This window comes from Hippocampus bargibanti, linkage group LG04 (assembly GCF_051943395.1).
Source record: "Hippocampus bargibanti isolate YZ-2025 linkage group LG04, ASM5194339v1, whole genome shotgun sequence".
In the NCBI taxonomy this organism is placed as follows: domain Eukaryota; kingdom Metazoa; phylum Chordata; class Actinopteri; order Syngnathiformes; family Syngnathidae; genus Hippocampus; species Hippocampus bargibanti.
The window spans coordinates 3,602,631-3,618,904 of NC_142737.1; the positions used below are offsets into that span (position 1 = coordinate 3,602,631).

Genomic DNA, 16,274 nt, shown 5'->3' on the forward strand with positions numbered 1-16,274 from the left:
TTGTAAGCCAAGGGGTTCGTAAAACCAGGTATCACTGTACAGAGCACTATGCAATGGCGGGCCATGCATGTCACTTCTAGGCCTTCAGTCGTGCTATGTCTGAATCAGCTGCGAGTCAGGAAATAACTTGTGACTTGAAGTAACTTAAGAAATACTGTCATTAAACTTCAAATCTTGACTATGAACGTGTGGATTAGTTATAACCTCATTAAATTGCAATGTTATTTGCTATTTTTGCTCGCTTTTGACCTGTCCAACCATAATGATGTCCATCAATTCTTGAAAATCGCTTTAACAGTATATCTGCAACCAAATCGATTTCTTCTCCTCTTTCAGCCATTGTGGGTTGACAAAACCGCTATTAAATCAACACAAAAATGCTTGCTACAGATAGAGCCTGCTAGCTCTGGCCCGTATGCTCTTCATTAGCAGCTAGTGATACGATGATTGGCTAGTGAGTAGCCAATCATGTGACTTGCCAATCACAGTTTGCGAAAACTCTGAAGTTTCCAGCGCCTTCCAGCAGGCCTTGGGTTGGCAACTTGAAATCTGATTGGTTAAAGAAACAGTCTCATCGACACTGATTTTTATACTCCCGGGCCTGCAGAACTGATTGTGAAGGCGTAAGGGTAGAATTATGACCCTGGTAACAAATGCTGGTTTACATTTGATTGGTTAAAGGATTAAATACGAAAACACAACTCTGGGAGCAGCACAACAGGGGAAAAACAATGAAAGGAAACTGAAAGACAATTTGGAATGATTTATTCGGAATTCATGGAGAAAATATAATTCACATTAGTCTGTGAGTCAGATATTTTTAGGCCAGCAGAGAAGGCTTTGCAGGCCAGCCCACCATCGGCACTTTTTTACACTTAATATCTTATATAGTTTTATGCTTCATGGACCATCTTTGACGTTTGTTTTTTTTTAATTGAAAAATTCTGCCCGTGTGGTTTTATTATTTCATTTTTAAAAGAATAATAGCTAACATCTGCAATTGCGTGAAGTCTCGCAGCTGCCCTAAATATGTCATGGCGGCACCAACACATCTCCCCCGCAAGCCAGTATCCTTCTCCGCATGCTGCACCAGTGAGAACGTCTTTGAAACGCCTAACACACCCCACACGCCAACCCTTTGCCTTGCCGCTTTATTAACTTGCAGCTGAGGGCCTTTTTTTTTCTGAGGGAACATCCCTCAACACACACGATGAGAACTTCTCTCCTTCTGCTTTTAAATGATGCAATTTTCTGACTTGTGAAATGAGCAGTGACTCACATTTGATGAAAATGCGGTTGAGGTGGTGGGCCTTACATTCTAAGATGAAAGTTGACTGAGTTGGAGTCACAATATGGCAGTTGGGAGTTGACAAAAAAAAAATTATTGTGTGAAAACTCATCAAACATTTTGTTTATCGAGCTATCTATATAGCTATCCATCTAACTTCCATCCATCTAAGCACGCTAGCTAGCTTGCTCGCTAGCTAGACAACTTAATTTATAGTTAGCTAGGTGTCAAGGTGGATGGGTAGATGCTTTAGATACTGTAGATACAGTTGGTAGATACTGAAGATACAGTGGGTACATACTGCAGATACAGTGGGTAGATGCTGCTGATATAGAGGGTACATACTGCAGATACAGTGGGAGATACTGCAGACACAGTGGGTAGATCTTGAAGATACAGTGGGTCGATACTGCAGATACAGCTAAAGTCAAGTCAAAGTCAGCTTTATTGTCAAATACAGTGGGTAGATATTGAAGATACAGAGGGTAGATCATGCAAATTCCGTGGATAGATACTGCAGATACAGTGGGTAGATACTGCAGATACAGTGGGTAGATACTGCAGATACAGTAGCTAGATACTGCAGAGACAGTGGGTAGATGCTGCAGATGCAGTGGGTAGATAGTGCAGATACAGTGGGTAGATACTGCGGATACAGTGGGTAGATACTGAACATGCAGTGGGTAGGTAATGCCTATACAGTGGGTAGATACTGCTGATACAGTGGCTCGATACTGGAGTTACCGTGGATAGATGCTGCAGATACTGTGGGTGTATACTGCGGATACAGTGGGTAGATACAGTACTGCGGATACAGTGGGTAGATACAGTACTGTGGATGCAGTGGGTAGATACTGCAGATACAGTAGATACTGTAGATAATGCAGATACAGTAGATAGATACTGCAGATATCGGCGATAGATACTGCAGATACAGTAGATAGATACTGCAGATAGATAATGGACATGGACAGTGATAAATACAATAATAGCATTCATATTACATAGGTTATATATGGAGCTTGGTGTTTCTGAAAGTGTTCATGGCCTTTGACCACATTGAAGTCTTACTTCTCAACCGCGATCATGTTGTTGTTAATTCTACTAAGCAAACCGTTAACTCCCGCAACTGTGCTTATTTTTAGCTTAGCTGAAGCCAAACATTGATATCAGACGAAGAGGCAAAGGGCGTAGCCTAACGAGCTACGTTGCGCCTCTCGCCCAGTCGGATTCCAGTTGATCCGACGCAGCTTGAGGCCATCGTTCGATCAGCTCGGCCAAGGCTGACCGCTTCTGGCCTTCATCAAAACAGGCGGGAATAAATGTTATGGCATCGGCGGGGGATTGCAGTGGAAAGTTATCCGGTAAATAAGCAACACATTAGATGGCCGGGGAGTGCAAGAGTTGAGCTGTGCAGTCACCTTGGTGGCCTCCGATTTGTTTTCCATCACATCTCTCTTGTTCCCTAAAGAAAAGCTTGTGCTGCAGTCACTGCCCTGGTGTTTGCTTTGTTCTCTTTTTCACCACTACTCTCCCACTGGCTCTTTTTTTTTTTTAACGATCTCTCCAGCCTATGTTCATCATACACTGAAACTGAAACTTGCCCGACTTATACAGTAACCTTTACAGCATATGTGCTCATCATGCACATTACTGTGCCTCCAGCTTCTTGGAGTGTCTCAGACCGATTCCCCAGTGTTTGAATCCCGTGTTGAGAGTGAAGGAGTCGTTTCAGAAAAGCGCACTTGTGCTGTCCTTCGTTTGAACAAAACATGCATGTGATTAGGAGCAAGAGGCAGTGCTCAGTTTATTGACTTCAATTAGTGCAACATTAAAAAAAATTAGTGAAATTACCATCCAGTGTGTAAGGTGCACCGGAGTATAAGGCGCACCCCTAATGAATAGACTATTTTCAAACTTTTTTTCTTATCCAGTGATACCTTAGCTTAAGAACATAATTAGTTCCCAGAAAGTGTGTGTAAGGCAAAAAGTGTGTCTGCCAAATATTTATTTCCCATAAGAAACCATTAAAAATGTGAATAATCCGTTCCCAGGTCCCCATAAAACATAATTTTTGACTAAATAAGCCTTAAAACTACTCAAAATATACCTTATTTTATATATAATAAATGTGCTATTGTATTGTAATGAAATAAATAAATTGTACTGTATAATAATGTCCCTCGTTTGATCCAAATTAAAGAGCAAGAGGCAGTGTTGAGTTTATTGACCTCAATTACTGTTACATTAAGAAATTACCGTATTTTCCGTTGTATACGGTGCACTGGCGCACCGCTAATGAATGGTGTATTTTCATTTTTTTCTCCATATATAAGGCGCACCGGACTATGAGGCGCACCTTCAATGAATGAAAAAAAGTTTTCCAAATATAATATATCAATATATAAAACTTTACCAAATAGAAGGCACACCACATTATAAGGCGCTACAGTAGCATAGAGGATGGGGTGACGGACCATTTCTGCAGGGAGAAAATGGAGTCGGTGACTGCTGATGGTAGTTGTGACACCTGTTGTGGCTCAATTTGACTTCACATGTAAGGAACAGAGGACAATACGCTATGTCAATATATTTCTATGTTAAGAATATAGAAATGACATACAGTAAAGTCTCGTTATATCGATATCGGATATATCGATAGTCCCGGTTATATCGATACTATTTCTATGCACGCACGGAGAAAATTACATGCAAACAGGGTCGGATATATCGATAGTCCCGGTTATATCGATATTTTTTCGGACTCCCTTGAATATCGATATAACGAGACTTTACTGTATTTTGCACTTATTCACTAGGATTTTTTGTCATAATCTTCTTTGGGGGAATGTGTCGTGCTACATGGGCGCCCATTAGAATTGAAGAAAAACTGTGGCTGTCTCTAATATATAAATCGCCAATCCCTGATTTGGACGGTCAATCAAACATGGGTCAATAGGACAACTCCATCTTACCGGCGAAAAGTGCGAAATAAACTGCACACGCTCAATGGACATGTGGTTGAGTGTGTACTTATTAAATTTATTATTTGTATTATTATTCTCATTCCTTTGCTTGATCTATGCAGATAATGTCTCAAGACTTGCTTTTTGTGCATGGGGTCAATGTCGGGTCTTTAATACGAGTCATGGCAATGTCAATTTGCCCGCGTCTCAGTCCTCAGAGATGAAGAGTGTGTTCTTTTTCACTTTGGGGCAACATTTTCATTCACGTCACAAGTTGTTCGCCTCAGAGTCCCCCCCCCCCCCCCCCCCCCCAAAAAAAACTCCCCTTCCTTGACATCACTAAACTGAGAGGGTGGCACGACATGCTCAGGCTACAGTCGCTGCGCATCCCTTTCAGGCAACTTTGTACTCAACTCATCTGGCGCACGCTTGAGGAGGCAACCTTGCAAGCAGATTCATTAAGACAGGTTAGCTTTACCCCTACCGGTACATTCTGGAGCGAGTTTTCGTGTTAACGCGTACCTATTTTGTCACAAAAGCCGCCGCCTCGAATGGTTAGCGTTGTGCGTTGTCTCCTCTAAGCAGTAATTTTGACCACCATGGGAACACGTTTCTCTTCAGTTCCCAGCGAATTCTCAAGGGGCGCCGGGGGTCTTGTGAACCCGATGTAACGCTGCAAAATGCTTCCATTTTTCTTGAGTGGACATGACTTAGTGCAATTGCACACGAGCGACCTTTGCAACGCCTGTCGAACCATCTATCTGGGTCACGCTGATAAGCTCAATATGCTTTTTAGCTAGCCTAATGAGGGGGGGGGGGATTTGTCAAGAGGATACTCCTCAAGGAATTCTTCATGCTCTTTCTTAAAATTAAAAAAGGAAAAAAAAACACCTGTGCCTAGAAACATATTTATCTTGTTCATTTACTCAGGGGAGCGAACGAGCTTCAAGGACAGTGTATACACACACTTACACGCACACACACACACATATACAGTAAAGTCTCGTTATATCGATATTCAAGGGAGTCCGAAAAAATATCGATATAACCGGGACTATCGATATATCCGACCCTGTTTGCATGTAATTTTCTCCGTGCGTGCATAGAAATAGTATCGATATAACCGGAACTATCGATATATCCGATATCGATATAACGAGACTTTACTGTATATATGTATCCAGTATATACAGGATATACAGTATATGTATATACAGCATATACATCATATACGTATATACAGCTCGAGCGGGTGGGATCGTTCTGCTTCTCGGCGAGGTGACGGCCAGGTGGTGGTTTGGGCGAGTCGGCGTTGCAGACAGACCCTGGGTCGGGCGGCACATCGGCGCGGGGTACGGCCGGGGAGAGGGCAACCTGTAGAACTTTTTTTGCTTCGGCGTCCGCCTCAGTCCGAGCGTGTGTGTTGGGTGACCTCTTTTGGCTTATCCGTTAGCAGGGAGAGTGATTTGTCAACAGCTCGCGTGTGTGGGAAGCCGTGCGTATTTGGGTCAGCGGAAAGCGTTTGAGCCGACACAGTAATAAAGATCGATAATACGAAATACAGTAAAGTCTCGTGATATCGATATTCTTGGGAGTCTGAAAAAATATCGATATATCCGATCCTGCGGCATGTAAATTTTCTCCTTGCGTTCATCGAAATAGTATCGTAATAAGCAGTACTATCGATATAACCAATATCGATATAACGAAACTTTACTGTATAAAATGATTAAAATGACACTAAAAGTTATGAGATTTATAAATGAACTGTCAACATTTTGGTATATAATAGAATTCAATCGAAAACATTAAACGCTTAAAAACAGCAGCTTGACATTGTATACTGTCCTGTTGTATAAACCTCGCATCAGCCATTTTGAATAATAATAAAAATAACAATAATAATGGTAATAATAATAATAATAATAAATTTCATTTATAAGCACCTTTCAAAACTCTCAAGGTCACTTTACAGTCACAGGATATGTTTTTCTGTGGGTGAGCAGCGGCAGCCACACTCAACCCGAAAGGAACTCAAATAGATAGAAAACTAGCTAGCTAGCTAATAGATAGCCAATAGATAGTCAGCTAGGTAGCTAGCCAGCCAACTAGAAAAATATACAGCTAGCCGGCTACATAGCTAGCTAGCCACACAGCTAGCCAGATAGATAGATATATAGCTAATAGATAGCTAGTTCGGTAGACAGATAGCTAGATAGCTCACCAAAAAGGAATGTTTTTGTTAATGTGGGAATGCATTTTAACTTACGACCGTTTGACTTACGACCGTTTTGTTGGAACGGAACCTGGTCGTAAGTCGGATGTTAGATAGATAGATAGGTAGGTAGGTAGGTAGGTAGGTAGGTAGGTAGGTAGGTAGGTAGGTAGGTAGGTAGGTAGGTAGGTAGGTAGGTCGGTCGTTCGGTCGATAGAAATATAATATATGTTTGTTCATGTATTTATTTATTTATTGGGTGGTCTGCTGCTTGTAAGTCAAAGCAACAAAAGTCCACACAATAAATTCCCATTACTCGTATATCAACACACCGCTGTTTTTTTAATCGCCATTTTTTTATGATCACAATTTGGCATCGCAATATGACTCGGTGCTATTTGACATGACTTTGCCTCACCCATCGGCCCGATAAATCTCAGTCAAAAAAAAAAAAAAGAACACACAAAATGTTCCCCTTAAGACAGGCGACCAAGGACGTGCCCCGCTACATGCTTGCCTCTGATTTGCTCAGACGACAGGAGCCAGTTAATTTGCAGCAATAACACACCTTGGAATGAGTCAGAATCTCTGAGCGGCACGCAGCGCTCACTTGCACCGATGCCGATTGGGTCCCCCATAATGAGGTGGTTAATTCTCCCCCCCCCAACCCACATTTTACCGCCCTCCATTCATCAAGCCTAATATAATGTACTGAGCAGGGAAGGAACACAAGCTGGGGACGTGTGAGCAAAACTGATAAGTATTACCTGTGAGGTTTGCGCTAATGTCAACGCAAAAATTATTTAAAACATGACATAACCCTCAATGTTCCCACTTAAAGCCACCTGTTTATTTGTTATTTGTTAATGGAATGAACTTGATCTAGTTTGGGCTTTTGGAGTGCTTGGATGTGATTACGTCTGAATAAAGAAGACAAAAAAAAAAACATCATGTTTGATAAATCGGAGCTCGGAGAGTACTACATTGATTCTAAATAACTTTTCAAGCCTTTCAAAAAAAAAAGTAATTTTAAGCCTAAAGTACAAGAATCAGAATTAGAATGTTTTTAATAGTCCCACAATGGGGACATTTGTAATATAAATAGATACATATTTAACTGTATATTACACAAATTAGCTATACAAGCGCACCATGTTATATTGCAATATTTTAATGGATGAAACGCATAATATAAATCACATTTGATCTGCAACCCAATTGAAAAGCTACAAAACACAAATAGGAATACAGCACAGTGATACCTCAGCTTACGAACTTATTTGGTTCCCAGAAATTGTGTGTAAGGTGAAAAGTTTGTCTGCCAAACATTTATTTCCCATAAAAAACCATGACAATGAGAATAATCCGTTCCCCGGTCCCCATAAAACATAATTTTTGACTAAATAAGCCTTAAAACGACACAAAATAGACCATATTTTATGTATAATAAATGTGTTATTGTATTGTAATTAAACAAATGAACTGTACTAGATAATAAAGTCATTTTATTTACCTTTGTGATGGTCGTTGATGGAGTTGCCTCTTGATGATATCCGAGTAAAGTTGCAGTGCTTTCTTGGTGATAATACCCTCACTCACACTGTCCCCTGCTAGCTGCTTTTCATTAATCCAAATCAACAGAAGTTTTTCAACCTCTTCTATTGCCTGAGACCGTTGCTTAGACAACACAGAAACACCCTTAGCCACACGTAGCAATGGTCGACTTAGCACACTGGTGCTGGGGCGCTAAGTAGTAAGTTTGTGTTTTTTGATGATCACCTTCTTCTACTCCACCGTAATTTTCTTTTGTGTCCTCTTCGTTTTAGCACTAGCCTGTGGTTGGGTATTTTTCAGTCCTAAAATAGCTAAAGTACTCCACTCGATAGGAAACAACATCTACACTCAAAGGGAATGTGGAAACCTAGTCCGCCAGCCACTGTGGCACTGTGTGGTTTGGTTCGTCCGCCGAAAACTAGTTTGTATGCCAAGATTATATTCTCGCGAATTCAATGGCCATAAAATGAAAAGTTCGTGAGCTAAAGCGTTCGTAAACCGAGGTATCACTGTATATCCGAAAATGGGACTGCTGTGGTGAAAACTTTAGCTAAGTGCTGAGAAAGCTCTTGCGAAGAAGTTGTCACTTACTCTATTTGCTCTTCCCCCTCCGCTTCTAATGTATGTACAGTAAAGTCTCGTTATATCGATATCGGATATATCGATAGTCCCGGTTATATCGATACTACAGTAAAGTCTCGTTATATCGATATCGGATATATCGATAGTCCCGGTTATATCGATACTACAGTAAAGTCTCGTTATATCGATATCGGATATATCGATAGTCCCGGTTATATCGATACTACAGTAAAGTCTCGTTATATCGATATCGGATGTATCGATAGTCCCGGTTATATCGATACTATTTCTATGCACGCACGGAGAAAATTACATGCAAACAGGGTCGGATATATCGATAGTCCCGGTTATATCGATATTTTTTCAGACTCCCTTGAATATCGATATAACGAGACTTTACTGTATTTGAAAATGTATTGTATCTAATGTATTTGAAATACAACAAATAATCCCATCCTTTCATCTTTTCACACATAATTGAACCTTAACCTTACTTAACATGAACAGCAGCTAGCTAGCTATAGCATTTGTTGCTTAATGTTCCTTTTCTTCTTCCAACCACTAATGGGAAAAATAAAATGCCCAGAGCTTTTCGGGTTTATTTAACAATCACTTTTTCAGTCCCATCTCACTGAACATTATGGCCACTGCTGCCACCGCCGCGAGCGGTCAATCTCCAACCAGCGTCCTGCTCTGTCTAGCTTCCAGTGAATTTTAATTTGGTCATCTTGCCATTTGAACATTTTCCACTTTTCTGTTTTTGTTAAAATCGCTGCGCTCTGCCTGTATAAGGGCTGTGCTACATAAGGGGTGAAATATCCTTAGCTTGTCTCCTTCTTCTTTCGTTAGGTCAGGAGTGAACTATGCTTTGAATGTGTTTTAATCACAAAAATAATAATAATACATTTTATTTCTAAGTGCCTTTCAAAACTCTCATGGTCACTTTACAGTCACTGGATAAGTTTTTCTGTGGGTGAGCAGCGGCAGCAAACACGCTCCAGCGTTCACTCAACCCGGAACAAATCAAATCAGTAGAAACCTAGCTAGCTAGCTAGTTGATATCTAATACAGTGATACCTTGGCTTACGAACTTAATTGGTTCCCAGACAGAGTGTGTAAGGTGAAAAGTGTGTATCCCAAAAATTAATTTCCCAAAGGAAACCATTTAAATGAGAATAATCCGTTCCCAGGTCTCTATAAAATATTATTTTCTACTTTATAATTTTCTAAGCCTTAAAACTACGTAAAATATACCTTATTTTATGTATGATAAATGTGCTATGGTATTACAATTAAAGATACAAACTGTACTGTAGAATAAAGTCGTTTTATTTACCTGTGTGATGGTCGTTGATGGCTTGATGGAATGGAGTGGCCGGTTTCATCAGCATTAAACACTTGATGAGGAACGTAGCCTTCTTCTTTCACCATCTTGAGGAATGATCCCTTGTAGATGTTTTCTCTGTGATAATTGTATCTAGTCCCTCATCAATTGTGTTCTGTTTAGCTGGGTTGATAGCTATTTGCATCAAGTGTACAGGTGGCTTTCGCGGGTTGTTTGTGGAGCCTGATTGATGGGATATTTTAACCTTGCAGTCTACACTCTGCCTTTGAACTATCAAAGTTGAAACTCACTGTCGTCTGCCTGTCTCTTTAATGCTTAAACCACCCCCCCCCCCCCACTGCTGCGTTCTTGACCAATCACGTGGCTCTAACCAAAGACTGGGGGCGGGGAATAGAGGACAAAAACAGTCGACTGCCATTTTGTTGTTAGAGGAACGGGCTCGTTCGCGAACAACACATCACTCATTGAGGCAGGTCCGTGTACGAAAAAAGTTCATATGCTATGGTAAAGTTCGTATGCCAAGTAAAGGTTTTCATAAATGTAATATTCGTAAACCGAAAGGTTCGTAAGCCAAGGGGTTCGTAAACCGAGATATCACTGTTGAGAGCTAGCTATATAGCCAGCTAGCTAATAGATAGCTGGCTAGATAGCCAGCTAGTTAATAGATAGCTGGCTAGATAGTGTGACTGCCACTGCTCACCCACAGCAAAAAACTGATCCTGTAACTGTAAAGTGACCCTGAGAGTTTTGAAAAGCGCTTCGAAATGAAATGGATTATTAATATTATTATTATTTGCGAGCTATTTGCTATCTATTAGCTTTATGGCTAGCTATTTGCTATCTATCTATCTAGCTAGCTATTTGCTATCTAACTGACTGGCTATCTATGTATCTGTTGGCTATATATTAGCTAGCTAGCTAGCTTTCTAGCTATTTGAGTTACTTCCGGGTTGAGTGAAATGAAATGGATTATTATTATTATTATTATTATTATTATTATTATTTAAAAAAAAAACTTTGAGCAAAAATATGAGCAAGCGTGTTGTCATGATGAAACAATCGCAAATTGTCTCTCGCGTCTTCTCGTGCCCTGAATGAAACATTCAGCGTGGGATTTTTTTTTCTTTTTTTTTTTTTTTGACGTGCTGATAAATAATCTGTCCCACGTTCTTCGGTGCGCTATTCTCTTTAATAATTGGGATCACACTTGGAACGCTCGCTGCGCCGCAGCCGTAATCATTTTTGTTGCCTGTTGTATTGTTCGAAGCTCTCGTCTCAATGGCTCTTTCTATCGTCTTGTTTACTCGACCTTTGTGAACCTGAGCCGAAGCCGCGTTCCCAGCATGGAGTCCTTCTCGCATTCTTTTGGAGCTTTTTTTTAGTTGTATTTTATGTATTTATTTTTTTGGGCTCCCACGCACGCTCAAGCTTGAATGACCGACGCCTCGGGGCAAAGTGGGTTAAAGAGCCTCCCGGTGAGGTTTTTTTTTTTTTGGGGTAGGTTGCAGAAATTGCACGCAAAAAAAACTACATATTGGTAAACGGCTGTCCAAAATAAATGATTCGGGTTCTGAAGAAGAATGATAATGTTCATTCTAAGCGATAATTATTCTTTGATCTGTTGCTATGTGAAAAATCTGTTGGTTTTCGGTATTTTCGATTAGTCATTGAAAAGATGAACATTAAAAAAAGTGACTTGTTGAAAAGTGACTCTTTTTAAAATGTTTTTAAGCCAGTGTGAAAAAAACCAATGCTGATTTCTCATCAAATTGTACCTCGCATCAAAAATACAAAATTACTAATTTTTTTTGGGTGTATAAGGCACACCCCCAATGAATGGTGTACAGTATTTTCAAAAAATTCCCATGTATAAGGCGCAAGACAAGTACTGTATTTTCTGGTATTAATGTATTTATTAATTTATTCATCTATGTATTTATGTATTTATTTATTCATTTATTTGTTCAGTTATTGTTTTCAGTTATTTATTTATTTATTTATTTATTCATTTATTTGTTCAGTTATTGTTTTCATTTATTTATTTATTTATTTATTTATTTATTCCAGCATTCGTTTATTCATTTATTTATATGTGCATTTATTTAACTATGTATCTATTGAGCTATTTATTTATTTGTCTGTTCTTTTGTTTATTTATTTATTTACTTATTTTTATTTATTCATTCATCCATGTTTTTATTCATTTATTTATTTACTTATTTATTTGTTTGTTTATTTATTTATTTATTTACAATAGATGACAATAGAAGTAATCAGTCAGGACAATAGAAGTAATCAGTGTAGCCGCAGGGAGTAGTCCTCTGCTCCCCCCAACCTGAGAGCAGGGACCAATAATAGCAGAGTCTGGCACCGCCACATCTGGACAGTAGGGATCTATATATATACAGTAAAGTCTCGTTATATCGATATTCAAGGGAGTCCGAAAAAATATCGATATAACCGGGACTATCGATATATCCGACCCTGTTTGCATGTAATTTTCTCCGTGCGTGCATAGAAATAGTATCGATATAACCGGGACTATCGATATATCCGATATCGATATAACGAGACTTTACTGTATATATATATATATATATATACAGGTCCAAAACTACCAGCAAAAAAAATTGCTGACGAAGCCTCTTGGATAAGAAGCGAAACGCCGAGACCTTCCAAAAAGTAAAGATGACGGCTGAAGAAACCTTCTCATCCCGATGTAAAAGTTGCACGCCCAGGGCCTCCGGGCAGACGTTATTTCAGACACTGCCTACACCTTTTTTTTTTCTCTCCAAGAAGCTTTTTACGACCTTCTGAGACATTCACCTTATAACCGGGAATCCGTTCAGGGCGCATATGTAATTGGCAGTCGATTAATCCAGAAGAGGAAGATGACAACGTTCTATTGTTTAACTCGTCGCCGTTTTATACGCCGTCATCAAAGCCGCTCGACGAATGCAATTGTTCGCTCGCGAGGAATTGGCAAACAACGGAAGCTTAAACAAGATTTAATTATCCCCAATTGTATCCGTTTCAGCGTCGTCCCTTTAGTTTCCGGAGCTATTTTAAGTCACTTCATGACCCCAAACAGATGGAATCTTTGTTGTTTGATAACAACCAAAGTGGGTAGAGAACAGCGACAGCTACCGCGTTTAACATATCAAGGCGTCGCTTTGGGGAATTGGAGGTAGTGGTAGGGACGGTGGGGGGGGGGGGGGTCGCCGCCGTCGACGCATTTGATCGCTCGCTGGCGAGTGATCACCAATTCTGCCGTGATGCAACCGCGGTGAAAGCGCATCCCGCCCCGAGAGTGACGCTCCGCCCCGGTAAAAATGTCACGCCGCTTTGCCCCCCCATAGCGTCGTGTGCTATCCGCTACGTTTTTTTTTTGTGTGTCATCTGCATGCACCGGTGACTGATGGCACCCTGCAGACTGAGAACCCCTTTTGCTGTCATGAGATTAGTTCCACCTCCACTCACAGCCACCGGGGCCACTCCTGAGCTACACACACAAACACACACAAACAGGCTAGCGTGCACTGACATCGATGCAAATCATAAAATGGCGCACGTGCTCATTTCCAGAAGGCTCCCACGTGTGGTCATCCCTTATCATGAATCAACATTCTGTTTTCCACAAAGCCAAATACCTTTTAACTCGGGGGGTGGCGACTAGTGAGATTCCATTTGAGGATACGGTCCGATGTGCTCATAAATCATCTTAACTCATTCACTGCCAGATAAAAAAAAAATGTGTCCACTTCAGTTGCCAGGGTTTTTGTCATTGTCACTCAAACTCCAGGACCCCACAGAATGAATATTAAGTTTTAAGATGACATAAACATTCAATGCAGCATACGAAAGCTTAGACTCTCTTCTTTCATCAGAAAAAGAGAGTTAATTCCTAAATTATATGGGTCTGGAGTTATCCGAGCTTGAAATGGGGGTCTCTGTCCAAAATACAATACAAAACATGGATTTATATAGTGCTTTAACAACAACTAAAGCTGTAACATAGCGCTAACATGGACAAAAGGCAAACGAGAAACATTGCTAGAGTTCTGTTCAGCGCTTAATCGGCACTCCCTGCAAGAAAAACCAAAACCAGAACAAATTCAGAAATGGCGCTCCACGTGGCATTTTTAAATTCCCAAATATATTTTTGGAGGAATTGAAAATATGACGTAGAGCGCCATTCCCGAATTTGTTCGGGTTTTGTTTTTTTCATGCTTGGGTGCTGATAAAGCGCTGGCAATGGCCTCTGGCAATGTTTGCGAAGGGGCAGCATTTATTTATTTTTTCCATGTATAAGGTGCATCCCCCAATGAATTATGTTTTTTTCCAATTTTTTTCAATATATAAGGCGCGCCGGAGGAGGAAACCAAAGTACCCAGAGAAAACCCACACAGCCACGCGCACAACATCGGAAGGTTGGTATTGGACCCTACACAACTGCATGGTGAAATCGAATTGCTAACTAGCAGACCAAAAAAAATTTAAATACAGTAAAGTCTCCTTATATCGATATTGGATATATCGATAGTCCCGGTTATATCGATATTTTTCAGACTCCCTTGAATATCGATATAACGAGACTTTACTGTATACCGTATTTTCCGGTGTATAAGGCGCACCGAAGTATAAGGCGCACCCTAATGAATGGTGTATTTTCACTCTTTTCATATACAGCGATACCTTGTCTTATGAACTTAATTGGCTCCCAGACAGAGTGTGTAAGGCGAAAAGTGTGTATCCCAACTATTAATTTCCCATAGTAAACCATTAAAATGAGAATAATCCGTTCCCAGGTCCCCATAAAACAATTTTCTACTTTCTTATTTTCTCAGGCTTAATACTACACACGATACGGTACCATCTTGCCTATTTTCTTGAATCAGCTCGACCGCAGAGGTCCAGGTGAGTCTCATCCAGAAGCGGTCATTTTGTAGTTTTAAAATTTCCGATTTAAATCCGACATATAAGCGAGCATTCAAATCGTTCAAATACTGCCCCTTTTCTTTCATATTGAATTCTGAGTCCCCGTTGCTTAGGTAGTATCTTATTACATTTCATACCCGCCAGAAGAAATCATCCGTGATCTAATAAAATCCAAGATTGTAACCTCGTCCTTTACACATTCATTTCCCGGGAGTATCTCTTTTCCGTTTCTGTCTTACTTTTTTAAGTCAGCTTTAGTGAACTCACTGTGCCAACATAAGGACACCAGCATACTTACGCTACCGTATTTCAACTTTGTGACATTACGAGAGTACATCGCGAGATGACTTACGCCGCCATCTTATTATTATTTTATTTATTTTTTTGCATTCCAAAGTGCAAAGAAAGGAAATCATCTCCTCCGGCGTTGTGATGGCCCCGCGTGATATTTCAAAAGGTTACGGTGTATCTCGTTCACGCGATTGTTTTCCGTGGATTTATGTTTGTTTGAAATCGTCGCTCGTCTGCGATAACAAATACGATGACAAACAACCGGCCAGTCTGCCATTTGGAATTCATTTAGCCAGACAAGGTAGCGATAAAGGCGGCAACCTGATTGCCCGCCGGCGACACTTTTGTAAATCACAACGACGACGCGGATGAATTAGGCTCGGCGATAGGAGCCTTCTCTGAAGGACAAGCGCAACACGTCTATTTACAAGCACATGCTTTTACAGCATCGCTCTTCCTTTCTGCTGTATTTTTTTTTTTTCGGAATGTGACACTCTGATAAGATGCAGGGACACGGAGCTGTGTCATTTTATCTGCCTTGAAAAGTTGTTTTGTCTATGTCCTATCACACTCCCTATGCCAAACATCTTCGCAGAACATTCATTTCTGCTCTAATGGACACCCGTCAGTTCAGGATGTATTATACCTGCTTGATATTCGACAGATGTTTTGCTTTACAAATGCAATTTTCAAGGTTTTGTGATTGGCAGAGACGATTCTGGGGTCAGAAGTTTAAAGGGACAAACGACACAATTTTTTTGGTTTCCTAACTGACATCAGAAAAATGTTTTATAGCATCTAAAATACCCAAAACACGCAGGCTGATAATTTCAGTCAAATGCAAAACACCAATAAAAATGACCACAAAATGAGCTCAGAAATGGTGACATTCAGAAAGTCCCGCCCCCTTGTTCGTGGCGTCACGTCACACACTGCCTTGCTCCAGAATCAAAACAATGGCTTCAGAGAGTTCAGATTCGGAGAAGATGCTTTCTTGTTTCTCCTCCAGTTATGACTATGATTCAAATAGTTCTGAAGAGGAAAGCATAAATGTTTGCAATCGATTAAAGAAGTTGTTCCGTATCAATTCGAGCC

General features: G+C 40.3%; 1 long non-coding RNA gene across 1 annotated transcript in view; it reads left to right on the forward strand.

Moving 5' to 3' along the window:
- The window catches only part of LOC148898745 (uncharacterized), a 30,356-nt gene extending 15,334 nt beyond the window's left edge, over positions 1–15,022 (forward strand). Inside the window, exons 2-3 of the long non-coding RNA XR_016114838.1 lie at positions 14,314–14,380; positions 14,798–15,022. This is a non-coding gene — a long non-coding RNA (uncharacterized LOC148898745). The remainder of the gene's footprint in view (positions 1–14,313; positions 14,381–14,797) is intronic.
- Positions 15,023–16,274: the final 1,252 nt, after the last annotated feature.